The sequence below is a fragment of the Eurosta solidaginis genome, chromosome 1 (assembly GCF_040869045.1).
Source record: "Eurosta solidaginis isolate ZX-2024a chromosome 1, ASM4086904v1, whole genome shotgun sequence".
In the NCBI taxonomy this organism is placed as follows: domain Eukaryota; kingdom Metazoa; phylum Arthropoda; class Insecta; order Diptera; family Tephritidae; genus Eurosta; species Eurosta solidaginis.
This window is the reverse complement of record NC_090319.1, coordinates 168,848,700-168,864,794: the sequence shown is the minus strand read 5'-3', so window position 1 is coordinate 168,864,794 and position 16,095 is coordinate 168,848,700. Positions and strand designations below refer to the sequence as shown.

Genomic DNA, 16,095 nt, shown 5'->3' with positions numbered 1-16,095 from the left:
GTTCGACGCCCTTTGTTTTTGACCGCGTTACAATAACATTGTCTTTAGCAGCAGAGTTATTTTTGTTTCTCTGTTTATTATTGGCATTATTATTTAACGACTTGAAAAAGCTACTGAGAGCTTTGAGACTTTTTTGAGTCTCTGCAATTTTGGTCCGCATAACGGAGGGCAAACCAACAACACAATTGTCACATCTGTAGAACAGATTATTATTGTTTTTTAATATATGAATAATATTAGCACTAAGTTTTGTGCATTTTATGTGCGTTTTTATTTCACATAGGCCACACATTAAGTGGTCATCACCACCACACAAACTTGTACACTTAAGACAGCTATTCATCATTTAAAAATATGATACAAGCACAGCGAATAAAAACACGTCTGCTCACTCCTGACGACAGATGTCATAGTGGTAACTTTATACTATAAGTAGTGAATTTTTTGCTTATGTGCTTTCTTGTTGTTTTTATTCGCGTTGTTTTATTGCTTTACATACAGTGCCCGTTATGCTGATTCTCGCTTTTTCATAATTGTGTTTACAAATTAACGTTTGGGAATTAATGGTAGCTGGATACCAATATGAATTGTTTGTTTTTGTTTTCTCATTTTTATTTTCGTATTTGTTGTGTGCTGACTTTTGAATGACGAGTAAAGTGGAATGCTATTGTTGAAACTGTTTCTTTTTTTTTTTTTGTTTTTGATTGAGTTACTAGCAGGTGTTTAATATTGTTTTTAGCCTATTCTTATGGACTATTATTTCCTTATTTTGTATATTGGATAATGTATAAAATATTTTCTACTACTATTTCCTATTCTATGTTGGGCTTAGAATGAAAGATTTTTCTCTATTAGTATATCCTATTCTACCGGTGGCTAAAGTAAAAATATGCTTCAAGCATTCCACAACCTGTAAGTAAAGTGTCTGCTTCCGCATTGTATACAGGCATATGGAGCAGCTGCACTTATTACAAATTTACAAATGGTACATCAAAATTCAGTGTATACATGTCCAAGACCGATACAAGAGGCTGTGGCACATGGCTTTGAATTGGAATTGACATGCTTAGATGCACCGGAACGCTGTTTTACCAGTCTGCCCAAAGAGTTGAAAGTAAAACGTGATTTTATTAATTTCTTCATTTCCTTTCAGAATAAGATGGATGTTGATCTCTAGCGATCCTGGGTCGTTATCTTCGCGTAAAATATTCCGAAGACACATCTACAACTTATTGGCATAACGCGTCCTTTGCCGCCGCAAAGGAGAAGAAATTTATCCACCAGGATTGGCGAATTCGCTTACGCTGCAGATGGCGCATGCCAAAAATCAGGTATATTACAGCATGAAGTTGCCTTTCCTTTTGTCGTAGGATGTCCATTTCATTGTTTTTATGGTAGTCATAATTATTAATCCAAAAATGAGTTTGTTGCTGTATATCCGTGCGCTTTTCCGTTACTTGTTCTATGTAGGCATTCATTTGGAAAATATCCAAATATTTCCGCGGTCAAAAAATTTAATTTTATAACAAACAACAACAAAATCTATTTAAAAAAAAAAATCAACAAAAAAAACAAATAGTTAGCAGTGTTCGTTATAATTAAAGCAAAAACAAAATATTCTCAACCAATCATTACTAATTCTTTGAAGTATTCAGTTGAATATTGAAACTGTAAACTCATCAGTATGATAGTATACCCTGTCTGCATTAGATAGGCAATCATTTTACAAAGCATACACGTTTTTATTAACATCATGATTCATTTACATAAAAATAACTACTAATATTCAAGTACATAGTCTTAATGTAATCGTGATTTATTAATAAAATACAAGAAATGAAGTTTTGCTACTACAAACCCTTGAATGGAGTATAAATCCGTTGGCACCTATGCGTTGGTTGGGTGTTTATGCAGTTGAATGTAAACAATAGAAATCCTGCGACATTTAAACGAAATTTATCTAAACCCAACGTCAGTAATAACCGATAATGAAGGATGTGAATACCAGGCGTGTCTGCTAGACGGAATCGCAGCTGAGGTTAAGCGTTTTCGCTTATTCATGGTCAGATGAAGTCTAGGGACGGTTAGCGAATTTTTTAGTGTATAAAAACCTCGCTTAGTGTTTGTTAGGCGTGCGCGTTCCAGTCATATCTATATGACTTGTTTTGAGGTATGTGACAACAAGCTGATAGGAATTTTATTTTTGGATGCCTGTATGTTCAAAATCTTTGACTTTGTGACTTAACGCCAAAACCGTTGAACAGACGCAAGTGAAATTTGGTACACATAGCTGGATGTTTAGATATTTGTCCTTTGGCGTCGGTTACTGCGGCACGATCAAATATATTTGAATGAGATTTGGCATGCATTGTTGAACCTAGTTAATGTCGATTCCGAATGTCATCCTGCTTATGTTTCGGGATTGTTTCGCAACCTTTCTGGGATGATTTCGGGGTTATTTCAGAATTATGCACGAATAATTTTAAGATCCTTTTCATTAAAATTTTGGAGTTACACTGAGATAATTATTTCGTAACGACCCCCTTTTGTTTGTTTCGCAGTCATCTTCCAACAATGGCGTTAGCGCGCCGTTGCCACCACGCAATTGTTTAGAAGATAATTAAATGTAGTAATTGATTCAAGAATTTAAGTCATCATGTACAAATGGGGTGTGGCAACGGCGCGCACCCACGTATTTGTATAAGAATAGGATTAGGCAGGAAAAGGAGAAAATAAGAAAACACCAAAAATTTCGTATTAGCGAAAGGAAATACAATAGTTTTTATTCAATATATTGAAAGGAAACAACAAGTGTTAAGAAAAAAGGTTTAACAAATGTTGTGAAATAGAATATTAAAATATTCGGAAAATTATATTATATATTTTGAAAATTTACACTTACATGAACGTGAGATTACGTGTACCTTTGCTAACTGCTGGATTCAAAGAGGACGAGCCTCTTTGCGACATGAGCCGACTAACCCACGATACAGCTCCTTCGTTGTGTTTCCCGGCAACAAAGTTGCTGTACCGCGGGCTCAGAGCGGTAAAAATCTAAGAAACATACGTACTACAACTCACAGATGCTTTTGTGTATTAGTGATCACAAGCATATGTGGGTGGTAGTAGACGAATGAAAATAAACTAAAGAAAATTATGTTACGGGGGGGGGGGGGGGGGGCAGATATATTTAGGCCTGTGGCTTAAACATACCGGCCCCCTTGCCGTAAGCAACAAAGAAAAAAATGAAAAAAAGGAATGCTACGTCATCGCACGTCCAGGAAGGCGCTGTAACGAAATAAGGCAGTGCAGATGCGGACTGCAAGCACTGCACGCCAGATGGTTGACCTCACTTTTCGCTCTACTGTGGAAAAAGAAAAGAAGTTATTAAATATACGTACGTGGTTTTGAATTCCGTGCATATTTACTTAAATATGTATAAGGTGGCGCATGTGTGAGGCGGGAAAATCGGATATTTATCTTTGGCAGGCTCCCGAGGCCACCAATCCGAACACGGTCGGTTGTGTTAGGAGGCCGCCAACTGTCGATGCCGGTGTACCTCCGACCATCTTACTTAATTGGCGCTTAACCGTCTTAATGGTTATGGCCGTCCAACAAGGCGCGCCAGTCGCTCCTTCGCTCCGCCAACCGGCGCCAATTGGTCACACCAAGGGAGTTTAAATCGTTTTCCACCTGTTCCTCCAACGGAGTGGGGCCGCCCTCTACCACTGCTTCCATAAGCGGGTTCCGATAGAAACACTTTCTTGGCCGGAGCATCATCTTTCATTCGCATAACATGGCCTAGCCAGCGCAGCCGCTGCGTTTTAATTCGCTGGACTATGTTGATGTCTGCGTACAGCTCGTACAAATCTTCTTCGTTATTCGCCATCGCCAGCGCGTGGAGGTCCATAAATCTTTCGAAGAACTTTTCTCTAAAACACTCCCAAAGCCGCTTCATCTGCTGTTGTCATGGTTGATGCTTCTGCCCCATATAGCAGGACGGGTACGATAAGTGACTTGTAGAGTATGATTTTCATTCGTCGAGAGAGGACTTTACTTTTCAATTGCCAACCTAGTCCAAAGAACCATTTATTGGCAAGATTGATTCTTCGCTGGATTTCAGTGCTGATGTTGTTGGTAGTGTTGATGCTGGTTCCCAAATAAACGAAGTCTTTTACTATTATGGCTGCCAACAGTAGCGTGGTTGCCAAGGCGCGTATGCGCTGACTCTTTGCTCGATGACAGCAGGTACTTCGTTTTGTCCTCATTTCGTTTGTAGATCGCGTACCAGCTCTGCATCGACGATTGTGCTGGTAGCGCAGGGATCGATGATGGCACGAACTAGGTGTAAGTGCCCACACAATTGGATGCGCACGATGGCCGTCGGCGAAATGGGTACGAAAGGCCGCATGATGGGCGATGGTGTAGCCTGCAGAAGCCGACCTGTCCGGAAGCCTTCCGGTGTGTCGCACGATATTGCTCTTTCATTTTGGGTGTCATAAATATATGGCGTCGATTTCTTTCGCCGTTGCTGCCTTGTGAGTTTGGATGATTTAGTGGAGCTCCGATGGGATCCGACGTCACGGTGCCGCCAATTATTTTGTTGGTTTCGAGCCTTTTTTACTTCCTCCGCACTCCGTTCGTGCTGCAACAGCGGCTTATTTCCGTTTTTGATCGCTCTTCCTCCGCTTTCGCTCTCTCCTCTTCCATTTCCTCTTCTTCCACCTGCTGAGCCCAGGACTTTGTCGGCCCCATTAGATGGATTGACAACGTGTGGTCGGACGGGTTGTCGTCGCCAATGGTTGTTGCATCATCGCGATTGACGCTCATTTAGATGGAGCGTGGTGTGGTGCTTTTGCTGGCACCGGTTGCAGCGATATTTGCTATTGCACTTGTCCACGCGGTGAAAGGGCGACAGACAATTTGGACAGTCGATAAGTGCTTACAGGAATCCCTGTCTTCGTAGACCTACCTCCGGTGTAAAACGCAGATAAATGTCCGTTGATCTTCGGCCCAACAAGTTGTTACCAATCGGTGAGCTGGGGTATTCAAGTCCACCAGCCTTGGTTTGGCCGAGGAGGACTATCCACCCTCCTCTTCCATTTTCGGGTAATGGCACCCGGTTGCAAGGCAACTCCACCGCGAGTTCCGTGCTTGCCTCAGTTTCCCTCTTTCATTGATTTTATAATTTCGGGTATCTAATTGTCAGGTCAATCAGATCGAGATTTGTGTTTTGTCGCAATTTAGGACTGTCACCAACCTTTTCTGTCCTGCAGCGTTACAACAATGTATAATACATTGTTAACGATGGAGCCGATTTTTCTCCAACGCTATGCACCACATGTTATGATCAAAAACGCCCGTTCGCCGTGAACCAACTACCGATGTAATCTATCAGCGGAAGTGTCTTTCCTTAAGCATGAATAGCTACTTAAATGTTCCATAGAGTGGGAGTGTCATATAATTCCTTGTGAATAAAACTATCTGAATATTGGAATATCAGACAGTGATGCTCACAAGTACTTACGACACAAACACTCACAAGATACATCTTCACTAATCATGGTACTAAACCACTTGCGCAACAAGATACATCTCGCTAGTCACAGGTACTTGTGCGTTTAAGATCATGTTGCAACTGAACCCAGCTAAACGTTCTATTCAGTTTTATGCAACTTTGTTCTGCATTATTTGCTACTATATATATGCCCACATATTCATCGTTATTTGCTACTGTGGTATACAACTTCTAATAACTCGCTTCGTTGTATAATCTTCCTCATTATTCTTCAATTACGCTTCATTTTATTCCACAATTTAGGGCTGTGGACAACCTTTTCAACCATAGACCTGTGTTGGGGGGCTTTCCCGCCCCAGCAATATCTTTGCATCAGCAGCTCGCCACACTGCAGTGATCTAACAACGTTAAATCTGCCACATTTTCGGATGTGGACATCCATTCTGCGAACGCCTCCTATTCGCTACGCAGTCTAAAGCAGCCTCAAACATCTCAAAAGACTAGATGAGCACCGGCCCACTCGTACCATTATCGATTGTTTTTCGGCTGACGATAGACATACGTTTCTTCTTCACCATCTTTCATCCGTGTTTCATCATATATTACCGGCATCTCCGGTTGCCACAATTATGTGATGTGGCCAACCTTTCATCTGCCCCTCAGGGTTAGTTTCTCAATGAAATTTGGGTATATGTGACAAGCAAGAGACCGAATTCCCTTGGGTCTTAGGACACCAAGGGAAAACAAGTCTACTCAGAGCGTGTCATAAAGTGAACTCTTATTTGAAACCACAACCACCGCGATGCTCCCACAAGGGGGCCATCCCAGGACAGGAGGTGAGACCTGAATACAAAGCATCGTTCGATGCAGTGCATCAGACCACGGTAGCAGTATTTATAAAGACCTTGCCTAGGGTCCCACAGGGTGATACCCGCGTCCACCCTGTTACCTTTCGAGTAAAACACCTTACTCATGGATTGGGTACCCATGGTATTATGATCGCCTCTTACGACCGGTATACCTACCGTGGGCATATTCTTTCCCCTAGCCCACAGGGGTAGACAATTTGGACAGTATTTGTGCAGCAGCACGGCCCGCAACCTATCCTCCGGGGATTTTTTTTCTATATTCGGCACAGAGTCGGAGACTATGGTCCCCGCCGCAGAGCTGGCACGCGACGTCGAAAAGCTTTGCGCCTCCCTCTGACTTGGCCAATAAGGTTTGGTAACGGGTCATGATCTGAAAGAATATTATTATTGATCATGGCCAAATTGAGGTTGGCGGAATGTTGTTTGGGTGGCGTAAACGAAAAAATTATCTCTAATATATTTTGTGATTTTCCGGTCAATTTATTTATAACATTTACTAATGCTTACTTAGGCTCTTTTGACCATTAGCGTTTGGTGCAAATAAAAACAAACTTATTTCACCATTCCAACCCGACGTTTCGCTAGCGAAAAGGAAATGGCGAGAAACAGATTGAGTAACCGGATTCTCCAACTCAAAAGAAATATAAAAAACAACTCAGCGGAAAAATTTATTACAGCAGCTTACAACAAAAGTAAAGCCTTTTTAAACTTACACAAACACAATATAGTGATAACGGACGCAGACAAGGGGAATAAAACAGTGGTAATGTACAAGAGCGAGTATATAAATAAAATGAACACTCTATTAGACGACAAAAACACATAATTTTTGTCAGGGCTGACCCAACTCACACGCTACAAAATAAAAATAATAAAATAGTAGATGATCTTGACAAACAGAAACACATTAACCTTAAAGAAAAACACAAATTATCGTGTTCAGCAGCGTCTGCGCCCAGGCTTTATGGATTGCCCAATATTCATAAACCCAACACACCCTTACGTCCTATCGTATCGTCCGTAAATGTTCCCTGTTACCATTTAGCAAAATATATAGGAGATAGAATGAAAAATGTAACGTCCGAAGAGTATAATGTCAAGAATGTGTTTAAATTAAAGGAAAGACTCCAAAATATTATTGTAGATGTTGAAGAAGTGCTAATGTCATTTGATGTCGTGTCCCTGTTCACTAATATCCCCACCAATCTCGCCATCCGAATAATAATGCAAAAATGGGGCCAAATAAAATCCACAACATATATACCAAAGATCAAATTCCATGACATATTAAAATTCTGCTTGTTAAACAACAATTATTTTAAATACAATGACACAATTTATGCACAAACGTTTGGCATGCCAATGGATAACCCTCTCTCCCCGACAATAGCTGATATAATTATGGACGACCTACTTGACAACACACTTAAGGCACTTAAGGAAAAACTTGAAATTAATATAAAATTTCTAGTCAAATATGTTGACGATATCTTCGCGATAGTTAAAAGAAATGACGTGGAACAGATCTTAGAAGCCCTAAACAATTATCATAACAAAATTCAATTTACATATGAAATGGAAAAAGACTGCCGGATTTCCTTTCCTCGACGTCAAAATACACAAATGTAATGGAAATCTCGTTTTTGATTGGTATGCAAAACCCCTATCTTCTGGACGTCTAATAAACTTTTTCTCTTCACAACCCCTAAAATATAAAATAAACACGGCGAAAAATCTTATAATCAAAATTATAACAATAAGCGACGAACAATTTTGGGATAAAAACTTAAGGAAAATTACCGAAATCCTTAAAAATAATAATTATTCGGGCACTCTAATAAAAGTCTAGTTGATCACAAAATAATGGAAATAAAAAACGAACAAAATAAAACAACAATACAAAGAGAAAAAGAAACGAAACAATACTTTGGCGTAACATACATACCTAAACTTACGGAGAACTTCAGCAAAACGCTAACCAACAACAAACACAAAATTGCATTTGCCTACAAATCCAATCATACATTATCGACGATATTCACAAAACAAAAAGCCCTATTGAGAAGCTCCAACAAAACAACGTTATATATGAAATAACATGTGAAGGCAATGAAAATGAAGAATGCAAGAAAATATACATAGGAACAACAAAACGGCCACTAGGAGTTCGGCTCGCAGAACATGAAGCAGATATACGAAAGAAAAAACAAATCACAGCATTATGTCAACACACAACGCAAACTGGGCATGCAGCTGATCTACAAAACACAAGAATCATAGACAAAAATAAACAAGGAAAAGCCAGGTACACATTAGAAAGCCTGCGAATATTGCAAAGAAGAGACAAAACAATAAACAAAAAGGAAGATACAGATGACGTTGCTGCTGCATACACCCTCTGTCTCAAACATTAATTCGTTTTAGTATGACAATGATACCACTATGGAATGGTACCGAAAATATTTTTAGTTTTAACAAATTTGTTTAAATAGTCCAATTATGTGAGTTTTCTATATAAATCGTGTTATATTATTCAAAGTTTTTTTTGCCTCTTGTTTTGTGATATTTGTTTGTATGTAATACTGTGATTAATAATATTGAAATGTTACGCACTTATGCCTTTTCTGTTGTTATATTAATGTATTGCTTTTTGTTATTAAAATACACAGATCGCCCTTTAAAAAGCTAGATAGACTAGCGAAACGTCGGGTTGGAATAGTGAAATAAGTTTGTTTTTATTTGCACCAAACGCTAATGGTCAAAAGAGCCTAAGTAAGCATTAGTAAATATCTCCAATATATTTTCGCAAAAGAAAAAAAAATTTTATTGAAATACAATTTAATTGAAATAAAAGATTAAAGGCCATAAGTAAATACTTATGTGCGCGAAGAGATGAAGAAAAAACGGATTTAGCACTCATCCATGCGATGTGGCTGGTGCTTTAGTGCATTCAATACATTTTATAATTCGATTTATGTCGGTGGATGTCGCCGAAGTAGTCTTAAAGTTTATTTTGGATTTGTGGTGAACTTTATTTTCACAACAAGTGGCCTGCCACCACACGGAACGGGGCGAAACCTGGCTGAAAAGGTACAACAGAGTTGCATTTCCATCATTCAACATTATTTTCGACGTGTATTGTCGATAATGTTGAGATTCGTGGAATTAAGAATTTTTTTTTTTAATCTCGACCAAATGAATTATTGACCGAGATATGCAGTGCGCGACCTATCGTCTGGCATGTTGTGCGCGATAAGTCGTGCGGCATGTAGTGCGTGTCGTGTAGTGCGCGAGATGATTGCGCACGAGGCCTAATGTTTGTATTGCAATAATCATTGTGAATTCACAATAAATGCAATGCCTTGACTGTCTGAAGTGAGTGCAGAGATTCTGACGTTTTCTACAATTTCTCACTTCCTGAATGAAAAAATGTCATTGATATAAAACACGCGGCGATGAGTACGGAAGCTAATAAATTGTACTCTTTTTTTATTAATTAATTTATCTTTTTATTTTTCAGAAACATCGGATTTTTCAATCGACAAACACTGGGAAAAGCTCCCAAAGGCAGGGCTTCTAAAAATTTGGCAGTTACATTTGGGGCATATACCCCCCGAGCAGCTTAGTATTGCAATGGGCAGCCTGCGCGACGACGGGCTGGTGTTTGGTCCTTAACGCTGTTAGCTTTGCATAGTCTATTACGGCAATTGTGTATCCCAAGAGTTCAAAAAGGCACTGACTTGACTTTGAGTTCTTCACACAGTCCTATTGTAAACCATTCAAATCGAAAGCACGTTTTCCATAAGTGTGTCAAACCTAAGAAGCGTCACGTGTGAACAAGGCTGCGAGCAGTCACCCGTTGATTATGTTGTGGATTTTGGTGCTGGTTTGGGCCATCCAGCACGAGTGCTCGGATATGGTCATGACATAGACATATTCAGGTGATTATTCTAAGATTTTGTTTAACTTGAGTACAATTAAATGGTAAACGATTATCAAAAAAAACTTGATTAATTTTTAAACTACTTTCAGTTTTTAAGTTTGCAAATATTTTTTCTTGTAATTTTTTTTTTGATTTAGCACGCTTAGTAGTAAATACAAATTTGTATGCGTTTTTTTTTTTTTTTTTGTATTTTTGTATTTGATTACATTTAGTTAAACCATTTGTTTTTTCGCATTTCTTTTAACATCATTATTTGTGGCTTATAGAGTTGGCATAAAGATTTTCTCATTTACAAATATCCAACAATCAATAATTGATTACAATTTTGTTTTAATTTTCATTGCATACACTGAGCTATGTAGATGCGCCCTTTCATGCTATGGATCATGGCGTTGTTGTCACTGAAATCGTAATTCACCGTTATTCGGTGCAGCTGGTAAGGGTCTCACAGCTGGTGATGTAGTTACGCAAATCAGCGACTGTGAAGTAAATACAGAAAACGATTGGTATGCATGTCTTTTACGTTCAATACGTGGTACACGCCTTGGTTATTGCGTTTCTCACGATTTTATACGTTACAATGGCGAAAGCATCGAAATTGCATACCACATCGCTGATGACATGTTACAATGCTGCGATGAACGTAATGACAAATTGTGCTGTTTCGAATCGATAGCTGAAGGGCTTCATAGCTCAGAAACTGCAGAGCTTACAGATGCAGTGGAACATGCACAAATCCCTCAGCACGATTATCCCGATGTACGTCGCACGCTTGAAAACTCGGCGTTTGCAGTGGTAGCAGCCAAAATGGCAGCTCAAATGATTTCAGTTTCTGTGAGAGTGGTTTATGTTTAAGGCCATTACTTCGTAATATAATCACAACATTAAATTTTAAACGTACTGCATGCAAGGCGAATAGCCAGTCTCCGAAATTGCGTGATGTTATCTACATTGGTCATCCATCTGATGTTTCTAGTACTGTGCACATTTCACCATTTGTTCCACGTAAATCTTTTGGGTAAGCACTTTTGAAAGCCATACCATGTTTTGGTCTCGATGGCTATCATATTACAAGCACTATTGTACATAGTTTTCTAGTCCAGCGTATCGCTGAACGCCCAAAGCGTGATTTTATTGCACTACTTGGTGCTGGCACTGGCACGCTGCTCTTTGGTACAGCGTTATTGAAAGTCCTTTGGATGAGTGTGATGCGTTCTGTTTATTAATTAGTTTTAATTTTGGTGCCCTAAAGCTGTACTTCTAAACGTCTGTGGGGTGGTGTAGGCCAAGATAATATGCATACACTTATAAATACAAGAAATTTTGTATGTTAGATTATAGTTTTTCTATTACACGCGCTTAGATTGCTGAATTAGAAATAATTTAGGTTATGCTGATGCAAATAGCATGCATTAAATCGAGTTAACATTTTCTAAAAATACATAATATACGTATACATTTACGTTGGCACTTCATACGCATAAAAATATAACTACACTAATAAATTAATTAATAAGACTAAGCAATATTGTGAATTGTCGTGTAAACACCTTACTGCTGAATTAAAAAAGTATGCACAAAATTTGCCTGCTTTTTGTAAACATGCATTGAACTCTTTAAAGTATGTTGCTTAGAAATGCAATCTAAACTGAACGACCAAGCAATTAGTATAGAAATGATCTAGAGTGCCATTCCCATTTAGCGGTCAAAACAAATCTGAATCTTTATTGGTATTTCTATAAATTTTTATGCATCTTTTGCTTACAAATTATTTACTTTATTTTCTTCTTCTATTCTTAGCTTAATCTACGTCCTCTGTAATGCATGCAGATGTTCGTATGGGAATTTGGCAGCGTCATCATTTTCCGCGAATATTAGTTCACTAGCTTTGCGCAGTGAACAGAGTATGTAGGAAGACCAACTTAAGTGTGGTAATGTTTCATTATGTCGAAACAGAAGCGCATACTCAACAATGCATTGTTTAGTCTGGTGTCCGAGTGTGGACAAAATTATCCAGAATTTTGCTGTGGGAATGTGGCACATGGTATTAGCGTTAACCGCTGTTAACTTAGACACACAATTTGAATTATTGGCTGAAAAACATATACAACCAGCAATAAGTGCAACTTATTACATACTACACTACGCTTGACGGCAGATATGCAACCGCAAGGGCTTGATAGCATTATTGCCAAAACTTTTAATAGGACCGATTGTATCTTTCAATTTGGTATTATTGGCTTGCACCCTTGTGGCGATTTAGCTGTGACTTTGATGCGAATGTTCACCAATAATCCACAAGCCCGATTCCTTATTTTCGCTGGCTGTTGTTATATGAAATTAAGCACTGTTGAAACACAATCCAACGGTGGATTACAGGGATATCAATTTAGCAACCACTTACTGCAATTTCCGAAGCTTGCACATTTGAGTTATGAGGCCCGTGAAATTTCATGTCATGCCATAGAAATGCATGCCGATCGGCTTGTTGAAGGTGATTATGAATACCTGAAAGTACACTCATTCCGTGCAGCTGCTGAGCGCATTATCGTAAAGCACTGGCTTGATTTGAAACAATGCGGACTACGTAGTGTTAAGCATGTGCATGATATGCAATTGGAAGATTACTTTTACAAAGCAGTCCATGGATTAGAAGCCAGTCATATACAACGGTCTGAATTGGAGACTATAGCTACAATATAGGCAAGGTGGCCGGTATAAAACTATAATCGTGTTTCAAACTTGTATAGGCGCTGAAGGAACTAATCCTGAAATTATAGGAAAGTAATGAAATTGCCTCAATTTAAGTAAGACAGGGACTTCATTTTCAATTGTAGCCGAATATGCCAATACTGTACATGCCATTTTAGTTTCAATGAAAACATTAATTCAACGATTTAAAATCACTTGGCACGATTCTATAGAGACGGTATGCTTGGTTAGTTGTGCAATGCAATTGTTGCTGACTAAAGATTTATTTATTTATTTATTTATTTATTTAGTCTAGTAACAAATGTTTAGTACAGACACTTATGACTAAATTACAGAGACCAGCTTATATTAAGCAATGGAGAACATTAACAAGAAGAATTTATATTATTACAGATTAAGTAATTTTTTAGTTTAAGTTGAAAAGCGTATTTTGAGTCGGAGAAATCAATATCCAAAACACTAGAGAAGCAATTAATTTCTGATAGGGCTCTGTTAATAGGCGCTTTTGAGTTATAAACAGTTCTACTCAGCCCTATGAAAAAGATTTCAAAGTGGCGGAGGTTTCTACAGGGAGTATTTAAGCATAGTCTTTCAAGAAGCAGCGCGCAATCAATTTTGCCCGTGAAAAGATCGAAAATGAACAACGAGGCCAAAAGAATTCTGCGATTGTTAAGGGATAATAAGGATATTAGTTGGCATCGAGACTCATAAGACGGGATCGGTTCAGAGAAACGTAATGAAATAAGCGCGAAGCGCATAAAGATTTTTTGAACCCGCTCCAGGCGGTTGATGTGAACTGTGTGGTAGGGCCGCCAAATGAAAGCCGCATACTCAAGTTTGGACCGCACAAAGGACGTATATAAAACTTTGAGTGTGTAGGGGTCAGAGAAGTTTGCGGAATGGCGTCTGACAAAAGCAAGCATTGAAAGCGCCTTAGAAATTGTGAAGCTGACGTGAGTGTTAAAATTAAACTTTGAGTCGAAGTATACCCCCAAGTCTAACTTCAAGATTCGTTCGAAGAAAGGTTTCTGCAATATGATAGGAGGTATGAAGTGGCCTCAGCATTTTACCATACGTCACCGTGTGGCACTTACTTATATTAAGGAAAAGACGGTTCTTAACACACCAGATATAAAGCTTATTAATCTCAGATTGAAGAACAACGACATCATTATAACAACTGATCTCAGAATAGATCTTGAGATCATCAGCATAAAGCAGAAATTTGGTAGATGAGAAGCAAGAGCTAATGTCATTAATGAACAAGATAAATAGTAAAGGGCCCAGAATACTGCCCTGGGGCACTCCAGAGGTGGCCCAAAATGGTTTCGAATAAACACCGTCAATATTTACAACATTACTTCTGTTGTGCAAGTAAGATTTAATCCACTGTAGGAACGTAGAGTGGAACCCATAACAAGCTAATTTCGCAATTAAAATTTTATGAGAAATTTTATCGAATGCTTTGGAGAAGTCAAGGTATATTGTATCAACCTGAAAACCCCGCCTAAATGCCGCGTAGCAATCCTCAGAAAAGACAGCGAGGTTCGTTAATGTGGATCTGGCCGGGACAAAACCATGTTGATTGGCGCAAATCAGGTGTTTAATGCTAAAGTAAAGCTTGTCATTGACAACACATTCAAATAGCTTCGAAGTTGTAGACAATTTGGAAATAGGCCTGTAATTAGAACAGTTACTTTTGTTGCCAGACTTAAAAATGGGAGTGACGGATGCTTGTTTCCAGTCATCAATAAAAATACCCGATTCCAATGATTTATTGAATATAATCATTAAGGGTCGTACTAGAGAAGGACAATTTTTCAATAGAATAACTGAAAGATTATAAACATCAGTTCTGGAGGAATTTTTAAGTTTTATAATCCCCTCAATTATGTCTGCCTCAGTGAGAGTAAGTGACCCAAAATTATTAGCAGAGGGAGACTTAATTAACTTGTGTATGTTATCTGTATCTTCCACAGTTAAATCATTATCTGTGATAAAATTCGCCGAGAAGAAGTCTGCAAAGAGATTAGCAGCATCATTAACAGAGTTGGCAGTAATATTATTGTAGCTTACTGATTTCGGTATGCTAGATACGCTCTTCATGGAGTTAATGTAATTCCAAAAGTTCTTCGGATTGCTCTTGATGTTTACCTCAAAATTTTTGACGTACTTAGCATATAAAGACTTATTAAGATTGTTAAATTTTTTCTTATAAACAATAAACAAATCATAAAATCGACGCTGATTAGTAAACTTATATTTTTTAAAGAACTTGTTTCTCAAATTTTTTAGATGTTTGAGCGCACTATTGTGCCAGGGAGATTTGTAAATTTTATTTTTATATATCGGCACGATTTTTTCGCAAATCTTATGAATTTCATTTTTAAATACATTGAAAGACTTTCCAACTTCACTTTCGCCAAGCATAGCATCCCAATCAACTCCACGTAAAGCAGAATTTAAACGATTAAAATCACATCTTCGAAAATTGAACGATTTTTTCATATTTGATGTAGGAATACAGAAATACTCAAAGAACTGAATTTCAAGCTTTAAGGGCAGGTGATGCAAGTTTGGTGGCGAAATTGAAGACGCAGGTTCCGAGATAACAAAACTAATATTATTAGTTACAAAAATTAAATCAAGAGTGCGATATAAAGAATTATGGAAACTGTTAATTTGAGATAAACCAACCCCTCCACAATTATCAATAAGATACGATTCATAAGAGCTGTTAATATTAGTAGGAGTTAAATAGAGATTGTTTTCAAGAGAGATCCAGCTAACATTACTTAAATTAAAATCCCCCAGAACACATAGCTGCGTTTCTCCTGAACTTCGCTTAAGATTTAAGATATTATTTACATGAGCCTTATAAATACTTTCTGGGCTGGACGGCGGAATGTATGAAGCACAAATGAGCAGTTGACCCAGAGAGCCATGAATCCGCACACAAAGTTGATCAAGAAGCGTGTCACTAACAGTTAAAGAAATAAGCGAGGCCTGGAGACCGACCCGGGCGGCAATCAGCACACCACCTCCTCTATTTA

General features: G+C 38.3%; 2 pseudogenes; both read left to right on the top strand.

Moving 5' to 3' along the window:
• Positions 1–833: 833 nt before the first annotated feature.
• LOC137238492 (methyltransferase-like protein 25B) lies at positions 834–13,033 on the top strand (annotated as a pseudogene).
• On the top strand, positions 10,683–11,556 carry LOC137239651 (membrane-bound transcription factor site-2 protease-like; annotated as a pseudogene).
• Positions 13,034–16,095: the final 3,062 nt, after the last annotated feature.